The sequence below is a fragment of the Pygocentrus nattereri genome, chromosome 22 (genome assembly GCF_015220715.1).
Source record: "Pygocentrus nattereri isolate fPygNat1 chromosome 22, fPygNat1.pri, whole genome shotgun sequence".
NCBI lineage: Eukaryota > Metazoa > Chordata > Actinopteri > Characiformes > Serrasalmidae > Pygocentrus > Pygocentrus nattereri.
Window position 1 is genome coordinate 24978367 of NC_051232.1, and position 12727 is coordinate 24991093.

Genomic DNA, 12727 nt, shown 5'->3' on the forward strand with positions numbered 1-12727 from the left:
ACACACACACACACACACATATATATATATTTGATAAATCTGTTTTGGCACCCCTAGAAATTCATAAGAGTGAAATCTGACTGAAGTATATTCCCATTCATGTTCTTTGTTTTGAAGTTCACCCAAGTGATTATTGACACTTAAATGGTCAGCCACTGACCATTTAAAGAGAAATGACCCAAAGTTACTTGAAAAAAAAATTCTGGTTTCACTGACTTGCATTAAAGTAAAATAGGTTTTTTCCTTCTCCTGTAAAATGATCATTTTGGAGATACAAGGGTTTCTTCCAACAACAACGATACATAAGATGAAACATCATTGTTATGAGAAAGACCAGAGAATACTGAGTTAGGGACCCCGGGATGGTCAGTCCATTGTTCTAAGTATACCAGCTCCTTTTTTGCACATGATCTTTATTTTGCTTAGTAACTGCTTCAGCTATATGGAAAAAAATGAACTTGTATTTTTCTATATTTAAATACATTTCAAACACATGCAGTCCATGCCAAAATGCATTACAAACACTAAAATGTATTTCTGAATATATATATATATATATATATATATATATATATATATATATATATATGTCGTTTACATTGTGTAATACTTTTTATGAACAAATAAAAGGGATCTTTTTTATTGATTTAGTCATATTAATAGATAAGAATAGTAAGGATATTTCATTCTCCTATGAAGTTCACAGATTCTAAAATATGTAGCTGGTCTCCCGGGGCTTGCATATGGTTGTGTCCCATTTTCCCTGTCTCATTTTTTGTACTCTCATTTTGGAAACTCCCTCAGCTATTTTCATTGCTTGTGTCTTCCTCGTGAAAGTGTATCTAATCTCCTCAAAACTATCTCCCAAAAACTTGTACATAATGGCTGTTTTGACTGGAAATTAAATAAATGAAGAGTGATCTATCTATAGGTAAAATAATTTGTCCTGTCTTTATGTTATGTATACATTTATTTATGTGATAATGTTTTAACTAATCTTACAAACAAACCTTAGTAACCAAAAATAAGTGAAAAAATGCATGAACACAATTTTTAACACACAAACACACACACATTGTAAGGTCAGGTGACCATGTGCTCCAGGTATATTTGGCCTTGTGTAACACACACCATACTGGCGGCTCACCTGCCTCACACACGCACATACACCGTCTCCATGGCAATTCCCACAGGCCTTATTTACATGCTGTAGAGCCTTGGGACAACAGGAAGAGCATGAGTTCGAGAGAGTTCAGTAGCGAGAGAGAGGAGGGGGAATATAGCAGTAGCAGTAGGAGGATCACCCTATAAAGCTCAGAAGGACTTTGACTGTAATATATTTGACTGTTGTGCTGTTGTGTGGATGTAGTGTGTGATGATGTGGAGCTGACACAGGTGGGAAACATCCGCGGTTCAGGGAACAGGTGAGTAATCAGACTCATTCAACCGGCTCTACCCTATATCACTTGACATCGGAAATGATGCAAAAAGAACGTTGGACAGTTGCTTGATTGCTAATCAGCTCCTGGTGGGGAGGATTCCACTGTGAGCTGCTGGCTAATCCACTCTGTCAGTTGTTACAAAGCTAGTCATATCCAATTTCAGCTCAGCTGTACGTTTACAGATGCACAGACGAGCTGTTATAACCATTGAGTTGGAGCTCTAGACAGTGGAGAGTGGCTAACCTGCTATAAGCCAGCATGCTGACATGATAGCTTGGCAAAAATTTGGACAGCTTTCCTCTTAGATAAGTGTAGTCGAGCAGCCAAGGCATGTCTGTTGTCTGAAGTTTGCTTTTTTGGTTTTGGGGCTAATGCAGAACAGATGTAATGGAAGCTTAAGTACGCACGTTTTAAGTCCCGCACGTTTAAATCATCACACACGTGTCTCAAACTGCGAGTTGTTAAGCAAAGTCATTGATATTACTTGCTGTTATCTATAAAAATGTAATAAAGTATGTAGCATAGCTACAAATAGGAGTGGAGATGGTTTTGAGGGCCAAAGTTTGTTTCTCTGTTTGTTTTCCAAGATAACAGTACGTCATACAGTTGTATAATGTCTCAAAGAATAATGACCACCGTCCCTGTGATATACAGCAGTAAAAAAATTTTGAAATGGCAGGATATTTCCCTGCTAGATAAACCGCCATAGACCAGCATATTAGTGTTGTTGAAACACAACCTTATGTCTTTATCTTTGTCGTTTTTCAGGTTTCGGCCTGATTTAAAAATGCCTGTTTTCCTTTACCTTGTGTGTAAATTTCATGATGAATGGACCAAAAGAAACAGCCCAAATTGACTCTGAAAAAAGTCTGGTTCCATTGACTTACATTAAAAGTATAGGATGTCTTTTCCTTCTCCTGTAAAGTTGTCATTTTGGAGACGCGAGGTGACACCGATATGTTGTGGTTTGGACGACCGTGCTGGGTGACCATCTATAACAGCACCCGACCAGCATTACACCAATGTAAACCACGGTTAACTAGGCAGCAGTCGATCATTTTACTGTTGGATTGAATGAAGTCTTGGATGTCCAGCACATTTCAGACCTATTATTGTTTGGCTTTGTTTTTAACTTTATTTCTCATTTTATTTACATCTTAGCATAAAAACAAAACCAATTCTTAATTTCTTTCTTAAGTAGTCTCTTAAGACCAATTTCAATGGCTTGTGCTGTCTTAAGAAAAAAATCCTTATTGGGTTATATTGTCTTAGACTACTGTTTGACTGTATAAGCCTCTACATCTGTAAAGTGTATCTCAGGTTGTCTGTGCTTGGCTATTAAATATAAGGATGCACTCATGGGAATTGTGGGCTGATGCTAATATCCAGTATTTTTATGTGCCTAGTCAGATGGATTAGCGTTACAGAGGAATCTGTAGGCTTAAAAATGCAGAAAATGAATAAATATATTTTAGCGCAGAAACTCAGCATCTTTAATAAATACAGTAGAAAGGTTTGTGACCCAGTCGAGTGATGCTTTGTTGATATTGCTGAGTGATGAGTTCACTACAGGCAACACACTTCTGCACATTTTCAGCTCACAATGACATTTACTTGCTGAGTTTATATATTAACACATTTAATATCTGTCATCAGACAGATGCTAAGCAGCTGTTGTGTGCTGATACCAGTATGATTACAATATCATTGTGCATCCTTGATATAATGTAACATATCCTAAGAAATAATTAGAGCTTTTAATTAAGTCACTCAGATAGAAATGTTTGAGAACTTCTTATGTCCTGAGTTCTTTAGGCTTTCTCAACGCTGTCTCTGATATCAGTGAAATGGTTCTGTGTAGAGAAACTCTGATTTCTCTACAGCGGTGGTGATGGGAACCAGGGGTCACCATGACTACAACACAGATATAGATATCCAAAACCACCAGTGAACCCACACGCGTCTTCTGAGATTTTATATGGAATGTTCTTCATGGTAAAATGATGGTAGATATGAAGAAAGAAATTTCTTTGGGGTCTATTTTGCCTCGCAACACCCTCCATGTACCCGTCCACCATGAACTGATTGTAAAGCAGCATGTTTTAGGCCCCAACAGCTTTAAAATATGCTAAAACAATGTTTCTGTGAGGAGTTCTGTGAGGCTCTTCAGACGTCTGGTTCCTACCACCACCACTGTGAGCTACTCTGACCTTAATAAGATTCTCTAGAACGGAGCATTTCACACCAAACCACTCTGAATGACCTTGTTTAGATCTCAACTATTTAATCATGTGGAAATTAAAAATAAGAAATGGAAGTCTATTTTAATATCACATACTGATAGCGATATCGATCAGGAGCTAGAAAGTATGTATTAAGCCAGTTGATAACTAAAGTTGATAAATGTGGTTTATTCCTTAACTTTTTACATTGTAAGTTGATTTGTCTACAATTCCCTTCTTATTTTGTTTGTGGTTTTGTGTATATATGTAAAGGAAAGAGAGAGAGAGTGAATGGACTCTGGCCACCTGGCTGGTGTTCACGTAATATTGTTACTGTAAAAATGCAATGATTTACTGATGGTAGTTATATAGAGGCTTTATATGGCACAGACATTCATATGGATTATCTATGAATAAGACAGTAATGTAAATTACCATCTGCAGGACAGATAATGGCCCCAATCACTCCAACCAGGCCACTCAAAGCCACAGAACTGGGGCGAAAGCTGGAGAGGGCGTTAGCTCGGTGGAAGATTGTGCATATCAGGGCAGGCTTTAAGGTTGTGGGATCAGACTATAGGAAGAAACAAACTGCATCAACACGAGCTGTTAGAGCACTGGGTGACAAGCTGTGTCATTCGCGCTAGTATTTCACAAGAAGTGAATAGCCAGTTTTGCACTTGTGTGATTGACGGATAATGTGTGAAATTTGAAATGTGGAAAAAGTCAACCGGAATAGCCACACGAGTCAGCGAGTGAGTGGCAGGCCGCTAAGCTGGGTCACACTATTCTTCCAGAAGAATTCTGCCCCCCCATATTATAAACCGAAGCAGGAATGCCACACACTGGGCAGGCGGAGAATGAGGTACAGCTAGAACACACATTCCTGTTCAGTGTGAAATCTGGGTACCAAGGTTTTTATGTTAGTTATGGATTTCGGGAAGTTTTCTCTGCACCTCCAGTGTAACCTCCAGGGCTCATATGACTCCTAACATCAGTGTTTGCTAGTGAAAGTTATTCTGTAATCAGTTTATATGAGTGAATTAGTGTATATTATTGTGTAATTATTGTGATGGTGTAATATGAAAATAGCATGAAGTACCATTGGATTGTGTAGCACTTGGGGTTTTATAAATACGTTACTTTTCAAAAGGTAGGAACGACTGGTCATATTAATAATCAAACATTACAAAAGACACACCTGAATTTATTTTGAGGTATTTCAAGTTTTGGATAAAGGATTTTTATATAAAAAAAAACTATGTATGTATTTTTAGTCAGTTTTTGTCAAGTTATCTGCCATGAGATTTAATCAGCAGTTTTAAATGTATTATTATTATTATTATTATTATTATTTTTAGTAGTAGTAGTACTATTATTACCAATAATAACAATACTACTACTACTACTACTACTACTACTACTACTAATAATAATACTAGTGCTCTTATAATAATAAACATTTGAATGATATCTGTATGTGCTGTAGACTGAAATATTATGCACTTCTTATTATAGTTCAACTAATTATGGTCATTTCATTTTCAAGTTAATAATAATAATAATATAATAATAATTATTATTATTACTACAAGAAGAAGAAGAATTCTCAATATTGTGCAGCTCTGTCATTTTAGAATGTACATAAAATATAAACTTATATATTCTAGACCTTACATTATTGTTAACTTTGTAGTTCTCCAGTGTGTGGGGGTCCTGACTATTGAGCAGGGTAAACTGGGGGCTAACAAAGTATGCAGAGAAATAGGATAAAAGGGACCATCAGTTTAATGTTATTAAATGTCATTTAATGTCAGTGTAGTTTAATGATCAAGGCTGATTCTTGTGCTCTCTGTATGCATTAGTGTGCATAGACAAATGTGTTCTTGTGGGTTTATGTAGTAACTTTTGTCATTATATTACATTATTAAAGAGGAGATCAGACATTCTTGTATATTAGACCCATCTACAAGCTGTTGGGTTAACAGTACTAATCTGTAAGTGAGGACTTTTTATTTATTTTTCAAACCCAAGTCACGTTGCTGTTTTATAGTAACACTCACTGGAAAACAGTCACTTTTTGATCTTTTTTTAATGTTGTTTTCCTTAATATGTTATTACATGACTGATTTCCAGTACTGCTCAAACATTCAGACCCACCACTTGAGGAATGTGTAGAAGATGATTCTGTTGTGAAATGGAAGCTCTAAAAATGAACATTTTTAATATGCAGGAAAAAGTATATTAACGTATTTACGTATTTGTTTCTAACAAAGCTTGTTCCACTTAACTTCTGTTACGTGGGAATGATGCTTCATAACATTGTCATTAATGGACCAGCTGTCCATCGCCTTAGTATACATGACTTAGTATCAGTATCATTTCATTCGTGAAACATCTTAAATTATTAAGCCAAAAGTTGAAGGGGTGTTAGATGTGTAAAGAATGATGAACAGACAATGAATCCGTAATGACTAAGAAAGCTGTATAATAAAAGAAGCTGTAATAAAATGATAATAATATTCAGGGTTTCTTCGCATTTGAAACGTGATGACCAAAGGCAGATAAATAAGATTTTGATGTACAAACAAGAATTGATGTACAAATATTTCTTATTAATACTTTTTCTCGTTCCCAAAATGCTCAAAATAAAGAATGAAATATCTAAAAAGACATTTCAGTGTGGTGGTTCATAAAAGTTTCATGCATTTCCAAGTGAACATGGTTTTTTAATGCAAAGTTACCGGTATAACATAAAAAATCTAGCCTGCACCTAGTTTATAATATGTATCCACATTATAAATCATTATCATATATAACACGATTAAAAATATCAATACAATAAGTCATTTAAAATATTGTGGACAGTAGGTTGGGGCTGTAAGCGGCATTGTTGCTGTGTTGTTTACCAACAGATGGAACTGGCATGCCCTTCTAACCTCACTGATGAGTATTTGGTCCTCATGCATTTTTAGCTTGCTGTGTTATTTTTCCGTCTTCTCTGCGGATGCAAATACGGCCGATCTTGCCACATGCTTCAATTTGCACTCTGACCTTTCCTCTAAAGCACTCTTGCACACCTTAATCTCCAGCATCCTCTTTTAATTACCCCTAAAATGAAAAACCAAGAGCAGGAAGATGGGCGAGGGATGGAGAGCGAGCGAGAGAGAGAGGAATAAATGCTCTTGTGGAGATTGAATGCTGGAATTAGAGTGGCGCTCGTGTTTGAGCGAGCCGTGGCAGAATGTGATTTATAAATAGGAAATGACCCTCTGCATATTTTATGTGTGGTTCCTGTGTCGGCCATTTTTCCCGCTCCGTGTTCTGCTTTCGGAGCGCCGTGTCCTGCCTGATGCCCTGCTGAAATATTTAGAGCAACCGGAGACAATTACCAGGCCGTGTGGAAGAGCAGGACACAGTGGCCGGCACACACACATGTCCTCAAGCTGGCTCCGGTTCAAAGCACCTAAGCAGGCAATCTCAGCCTTGCACAAGATATCAACTTTTATTGATTCCTATAGCTAGTGCTGACACCAGAACTCATGCATAGGCATTGAATAACATTCCTTAAAAAAAACACTTGAGTATTTATGAGCAGCTTATGTCTGCATTTGAACCAATACTGGTCTCCCGTCATGATATTGATTGAGCAATACCACGTTTTGGAAGGCAACCTACATTAGGACTTCATAATCATTGAATTACATCACCAAAATGCAATTCTTTAGTATGTAAAAACAGGTTATGTCGGTATTACATTATTCAAAGATGAGCAACACAGTAACACTTGACATATGTAAAAAATCATAGCATGGACATTCATGGGTCAATGGTCACCTAAATATCTTCAGATATATCATGATAAATGGAAAATATGCTGATATTTATCATTGTTGCCCAGCGCTAGGAGAAGCATCTCTCAGTATAAAATGAATTCTAAAAGATTTCACCATTGCTATTGTAATGGTCCCATGGATGTGAATGTACCCAGACACTTTCCTCAGAGCAATTCCTTTCTAGAGAGCTTGTAACACTCATAGAGTCATTTCTGAAGGCCAACATTAAAGGTTAGCTGCTTGTCCTGGCTCTTCCTGATCTTCAAAAGGCTAAAAAAAATAGCAAAGTCAAGATTGTGCAGGGCATCAAATGAGTGGGTTAGTTTGAACTGTTTGTAGAAAGCTCCGGCTCAGAGCTTTGATCAGGTGCTTCAGCTGGAAAGTGTGCTCGCTTTTACTCTTGAACAGTCGTGGGCAAACAGGGCTTTGAGAGAATGAGTTAAACTGATGTGAACTGATGTGGACTGTGTTGGAGGGTGTGTATAGAGAATGTTCGTAGGTGTATTCGTACCAATTAAAACACATTCCTTCTTTAGATGTATCCAAGACCGAACAGGCTTCCTGGAACATCATGTACACCTGCACATTTCTGTTCTTTTAAGAGCAGTTCCAGGAATTAAAGAACACTTCCCTGTCATTGGCAACAACACATTTACCCTTTACAGACGTCCTGCTAATTAGGAAGTGTTTGTCCTGTATACACCTCATGCATAATGGTTTCTAAGTGGGTCCTAAAGTTGAATTAAGCAAGTATGAGTCAAGTCTTAAGTCTCAAGGGTGCAAATCTGAGTCACTTCTTGAGTCTTTGGGGTCCAAGTCGAGTCTCAGGTCTCAAGAGTTCTGGTCCAAGTCGGGTCTCAAGCGACTGGTGTCCTAGTTGGAGTCAGGTCTCTGGTGTGCGAGTCTAGACTCAAGTGTTTGGGGCCTGATTTGAGCCTTTAACATCACAGTTGTAATACAGAATCAAGGATCAGTCCAGGTCCAAGTCGAATCTCCGGTGTCTGCCGTCTGAATCTGAGTCACACCTTTGGTGTGAAAGTCTAGATTCAAGTGAAGTATCAAGTCTTTAAGGTGTCAAGTCATGTCATGAGTTTTTATAGTCAAGTCAAGTATTGAGTCTCTGAGATCCAGGTTTGAATTTGAGTGTTAGTGTGAGGCTTGTGGTGAGAAGGTGAATCAGACTTGAGTCAGCAGTCTCTGGGGTGCTATTCGAAGTTGAGTGTTGTGTCTCTGGGGTTTGAATTGAGATTCTGAGGTGTGAGTCTGACTCAAGTCTCAAATATCTGGGGTGTGAATCATATCTGTGGGGTGGGAGTCTGAGTCGTGTCGCGGGTTTCTGGGGTCTGGATGCAAGCCATATCAGAGTATCTGGAATGTGAGTCTAGGATCTCTGGGGTGTAAATCTGAGATTGTCTTGAGTCCTTGGGGTATGAGTTGTGCCTTGAGTTGAGAATTTTAGTTTAGGCTTGTTACTTTAGGCTGGGACACTTGCAGCTCATTCTGTGTGCTAGTCAACAGTTTCTAGTTGTCCCTTTAAACTCAGCATTACAGCATGTAGTGCTTTGTTTTGTCCATCTAACCAAGGTTTTCTAGAATGAAATGTTCATCACTTCAACAACATCGAACCTGATGCTCCTACACTTATTTACCACAATAAGGTCATTTGATAAGTTTTGTACATGTGTTCTTTTTATTCTCATCATTTAATGAGTCATAAGTCTCAGACTTTATGGGCTGGAGGTTAGGGAACCAGCCTCATGACCGGAAGGTCGCCGGTTCGATCCCCAGAGCCAACAGCGCATGACTGAGGTGTCCTTGAGCAAGACACCTAACACTCAACTGCTCCCCGGCACTGCAGATTGGGCTGCCGACCGCTCTCGGCAACGATGCTCACTGCCCCCTAGTGTGTGTGTGCTCACTAGAGTGTATGTGGTGTTTCATTTCACGGATGGGTTAAATGCGGAGGTGAAATTTCCCCGCTGTGGGACTAATAAGGGTCATCTAATCTAAAACCGAGTCATTTAGGGACGAGTCCAAGTCGGTAGCGTGTCAGTCAGTGTGCACACTCAAGAGCTCAAGTCTGAGTTACTGACTTGAGTTCTTATCTGTGGTTTAAGGGTAATAGGAGGTCTGTCTGGGTATGACTGGAAACACAGTATATCAGCATGTAAGGGTGGATAAAACATCAGGTAATAAAAATATGACAGCAGACAGATTGAGCAGAATTTAATGAATGTGAAACCAACGTTTTTATTGTTGTTTTTTTCCCCCCGCTGGAATAAACAAGCAAAAAGCTGCCGACTTTTGTAAAGTTAGTGAATATTAAAGGGAAAAAAGCCTTGGCTAATTTGCTGTTAATTGCTGTTTTTTTTCCTCCATGCCATTTCTAGCTCCTCATTAAGATGATTTTGTCATCTAATTGAGGACAAATTAGTTTTCCAATGGTTGCTAGGCTAATGACAGTAAATTCTCATTGAAGTTTATTTGAGCGCCTCAGGATAGGATGAGAATTATAATTTCATATTTGTGAGCCTGAAGCACTGAGAGGATCCAGTAGCCTAGTGACGGATGCTGGCGTGCATTCACTTCGGCATGCTAGATGTGTTTAGAATAGTAAGACTAGATTATTCCCAGTTGATAGCACATGCTCAGTTGTGGGACGTTGGCCCATTCCCATTGAGCTGGAACCAATAGCAACCAACAACAGGTAATTAAGCCCTTACCTAATGAACATCCAGGTGTGACTTATTAATTGTAGGTGTAATGACACAATAAATTAATAGGAGCGTCCTTTGAATGCTACATTTCAGAAAAGGGGGAAAGTTATGAGTGAAAGTCAGGAGTTTTGGAAAATGCAGTGTTAAAAAAGATTGTTACTTCTGAATTGTGCAAAGCAGAAAACACAAGCAAGACCGAGCTTTGGAGGAGCTGACAAATATCCCTGCAGAACTTCAGAAAGTGAAGGGTGGTCTCCTACATTTCCTTCACCATGCTCTGTATAGAGTAGTCTAAAAAGGAAGCGTCAACACAGGGCGAACTGATTTCTTGTTGAGTTTCTGAGCTCTGCTGCTAATAATGATGTTATTATTACCTGAACTGTGGTGTACTTTTCAGAAGTTGGAGCAGGTTTAGAGCCTTGCTGAGAGCAGACCACCACTGTAGAGTCTCCAAACACCTGGCCGAGTCTTCACCTGAGCACACTTGGGTGCTGGAGCTGTAAATAATGCAAACACACGCAGGATATGGGAGCATATCAAATGAAAAACCTGCCATTACTGAGCAGTTTTGCCCGCAGCAAGAATGATTCAGCCCTTAGCCGTGCACACACTCTCACTCGCATTGTCTCTTGCTGAGGCGCACACTCTGTCTGTAGAGGGGGATTAGCCGGGCAGTGTCATTAGTGAGCGGATAATGATGACGTGAGGTAAATGACACAAGTGTCTGACTCTGGAACAATCCAATCAAAGATGTGTACCATCTGATTACATCCACTGTTACAAATGGAGAGTAAACAGAGCCAAATGCCAATACAGCCAGATACATAGGACCATTTTACTGATGCTTATGGTGCCTCCATTAGACATCGTACTTTGTTAATTGAGCATTATTCATTCGACTATTGCAAAAGCATCCAGAACCTGGGCAAGAAATGCTCAACATAGCTTTCAGAGATGCATTCTTGTTGAAAACCATCATGGTTTTATTGATAATACCATTTATCTGGTCAAATTGAGCCAAGCTTTATTGTCTTTCCTCTCATTATACACTGTGAAAAAGTGTTACATAAGTAAATGACCTGTTTGCCTCAATGTGAATTGGAAATCAGATTGCATTTGTCTTCTTAATGTGGCGTAATTCTGAGTGAAACAGGCTGCAGTAATGGTGGGACATGATTTAAGTCTTCAGGATTTGACTGGAGTGTGAAAAAGGGATAGGAATGCATCAAGAGAGATACTGGTATGGAGTATTGATACCAACATCCTGTACCAGCTGATACCAGATGACATAAGGTGCGTACATGCTGCTGCACCAGTGAACAAACCAATTAAACTGGCAGGGAATGAGAGTCTGCATGCACAGCGAAGTGTGCTGACGCTGGGAATAGAATTAGGCTTTATAACCATTTGTCACTGAGTTTGCATACTGTGAAATTAGACCTCTGCATTTAACCCATCCGTGCAGTGAAACACCCACATACATGCAGCAGTGAACACACACTCTAGGGGGCAGTGAGCACACTTGCCCGGAGCAGTGGGCAGCCCTATCCACAGCGCCCGGGGAGCAATTGGGGGTTAGGTGTTTTGCTCAAGGGTACTTCAGTCAAGGGGATCGAACTGGCAACCTTCCGGTCAAGGGCTGATTCCCTAACCTCCACCCCACGACTGCCCCCTGTCCAAAGCCAATGTTTCTACTGTGTTTGAGTAGCTGTAGAGCATTTAGCATATAAAATGAGCTGTTGTGCTGAGCTGCATGTTTCAGCAGAGAGGAGTATGAATACTTAAAAATGCTTCTTGGTGAAAGTAAAAAACTGTAATTCAGGTTAACCCTTTAAACGGCCAGGGCCCACCAGCAGGCCCAAAGTTTTATTACACACTTTATTACACACACTTTGTGCTGAAGTCCCTTTGTACAGCAATAGGACACACAATAGTGCACAGATAACTCTAATTCCGCATGCTGATCCTTTTTACTATGAACAATGCAGACATTCACACTCACAGATGAAGTCTCTTAATGTGTCAGATGAGACGTTGCAGCTTAGGAGGGGGCTGGGTTTGATTCCCAGCCAGACTACCAGGGTCCTTTCTGTGTAGAGTTTGCATGTTCTTCCGTGTCTGCGTGGGTTTCCTCTGGGTGCTCCGGTTTTCTTCCAACAGCCCACAGACGTGCAGTCGGGCTAGTTGGACATGTTAAATTGCCCCAGGTGTGAATGTGTGAGTGAATATATATGTATATCCACCCTGCGATGGACTGGTGGCCTGTCCAGGGTGTTTCCTGCCTTCCACCCAATGCCCACTGGGATAGGCTCCAGCTCCCCTTGCGACCCAGAAGGATAAGTGGTTAGAAAATGTGTGTGTGTGTGTGAGTATATTTGTGGGCACACAGGCTTCTTTGAGTGATGCTGTGGCACAACCAATTTGGGCTTCTGTACCAGTTTAATGGTTCTATCTAGAACCTTTATGTTACATGAAAGTTGATACTTTAAGCCATTAAAATCCCAGGCTTA

At 39.6% G+C, this 12727-nt stretch overlaps 1 protein-coding gene across 1 annotated transcript in view; it reads left to right on the forward strand.

Annotated features, from left to right (window-relative positions):
• The first annotated feature begins 1258 nt into the window (after positions 1-1258).
• Positions 1259-12727, forward strand: part of LOC108427427 (phospholipid-transporting ATPase ABCA1) — a 246921-nt gene continuing 235452 nt past the window's right edge. The window contains exon 1 of the mRNA XM_037532939.1: positions 1259-1424. The gene's annotated coding sequence lies outside the window, so the exon portion shown is untranslated. The remainder of the gene's footprint in view (positions 1425-12727) is intronic.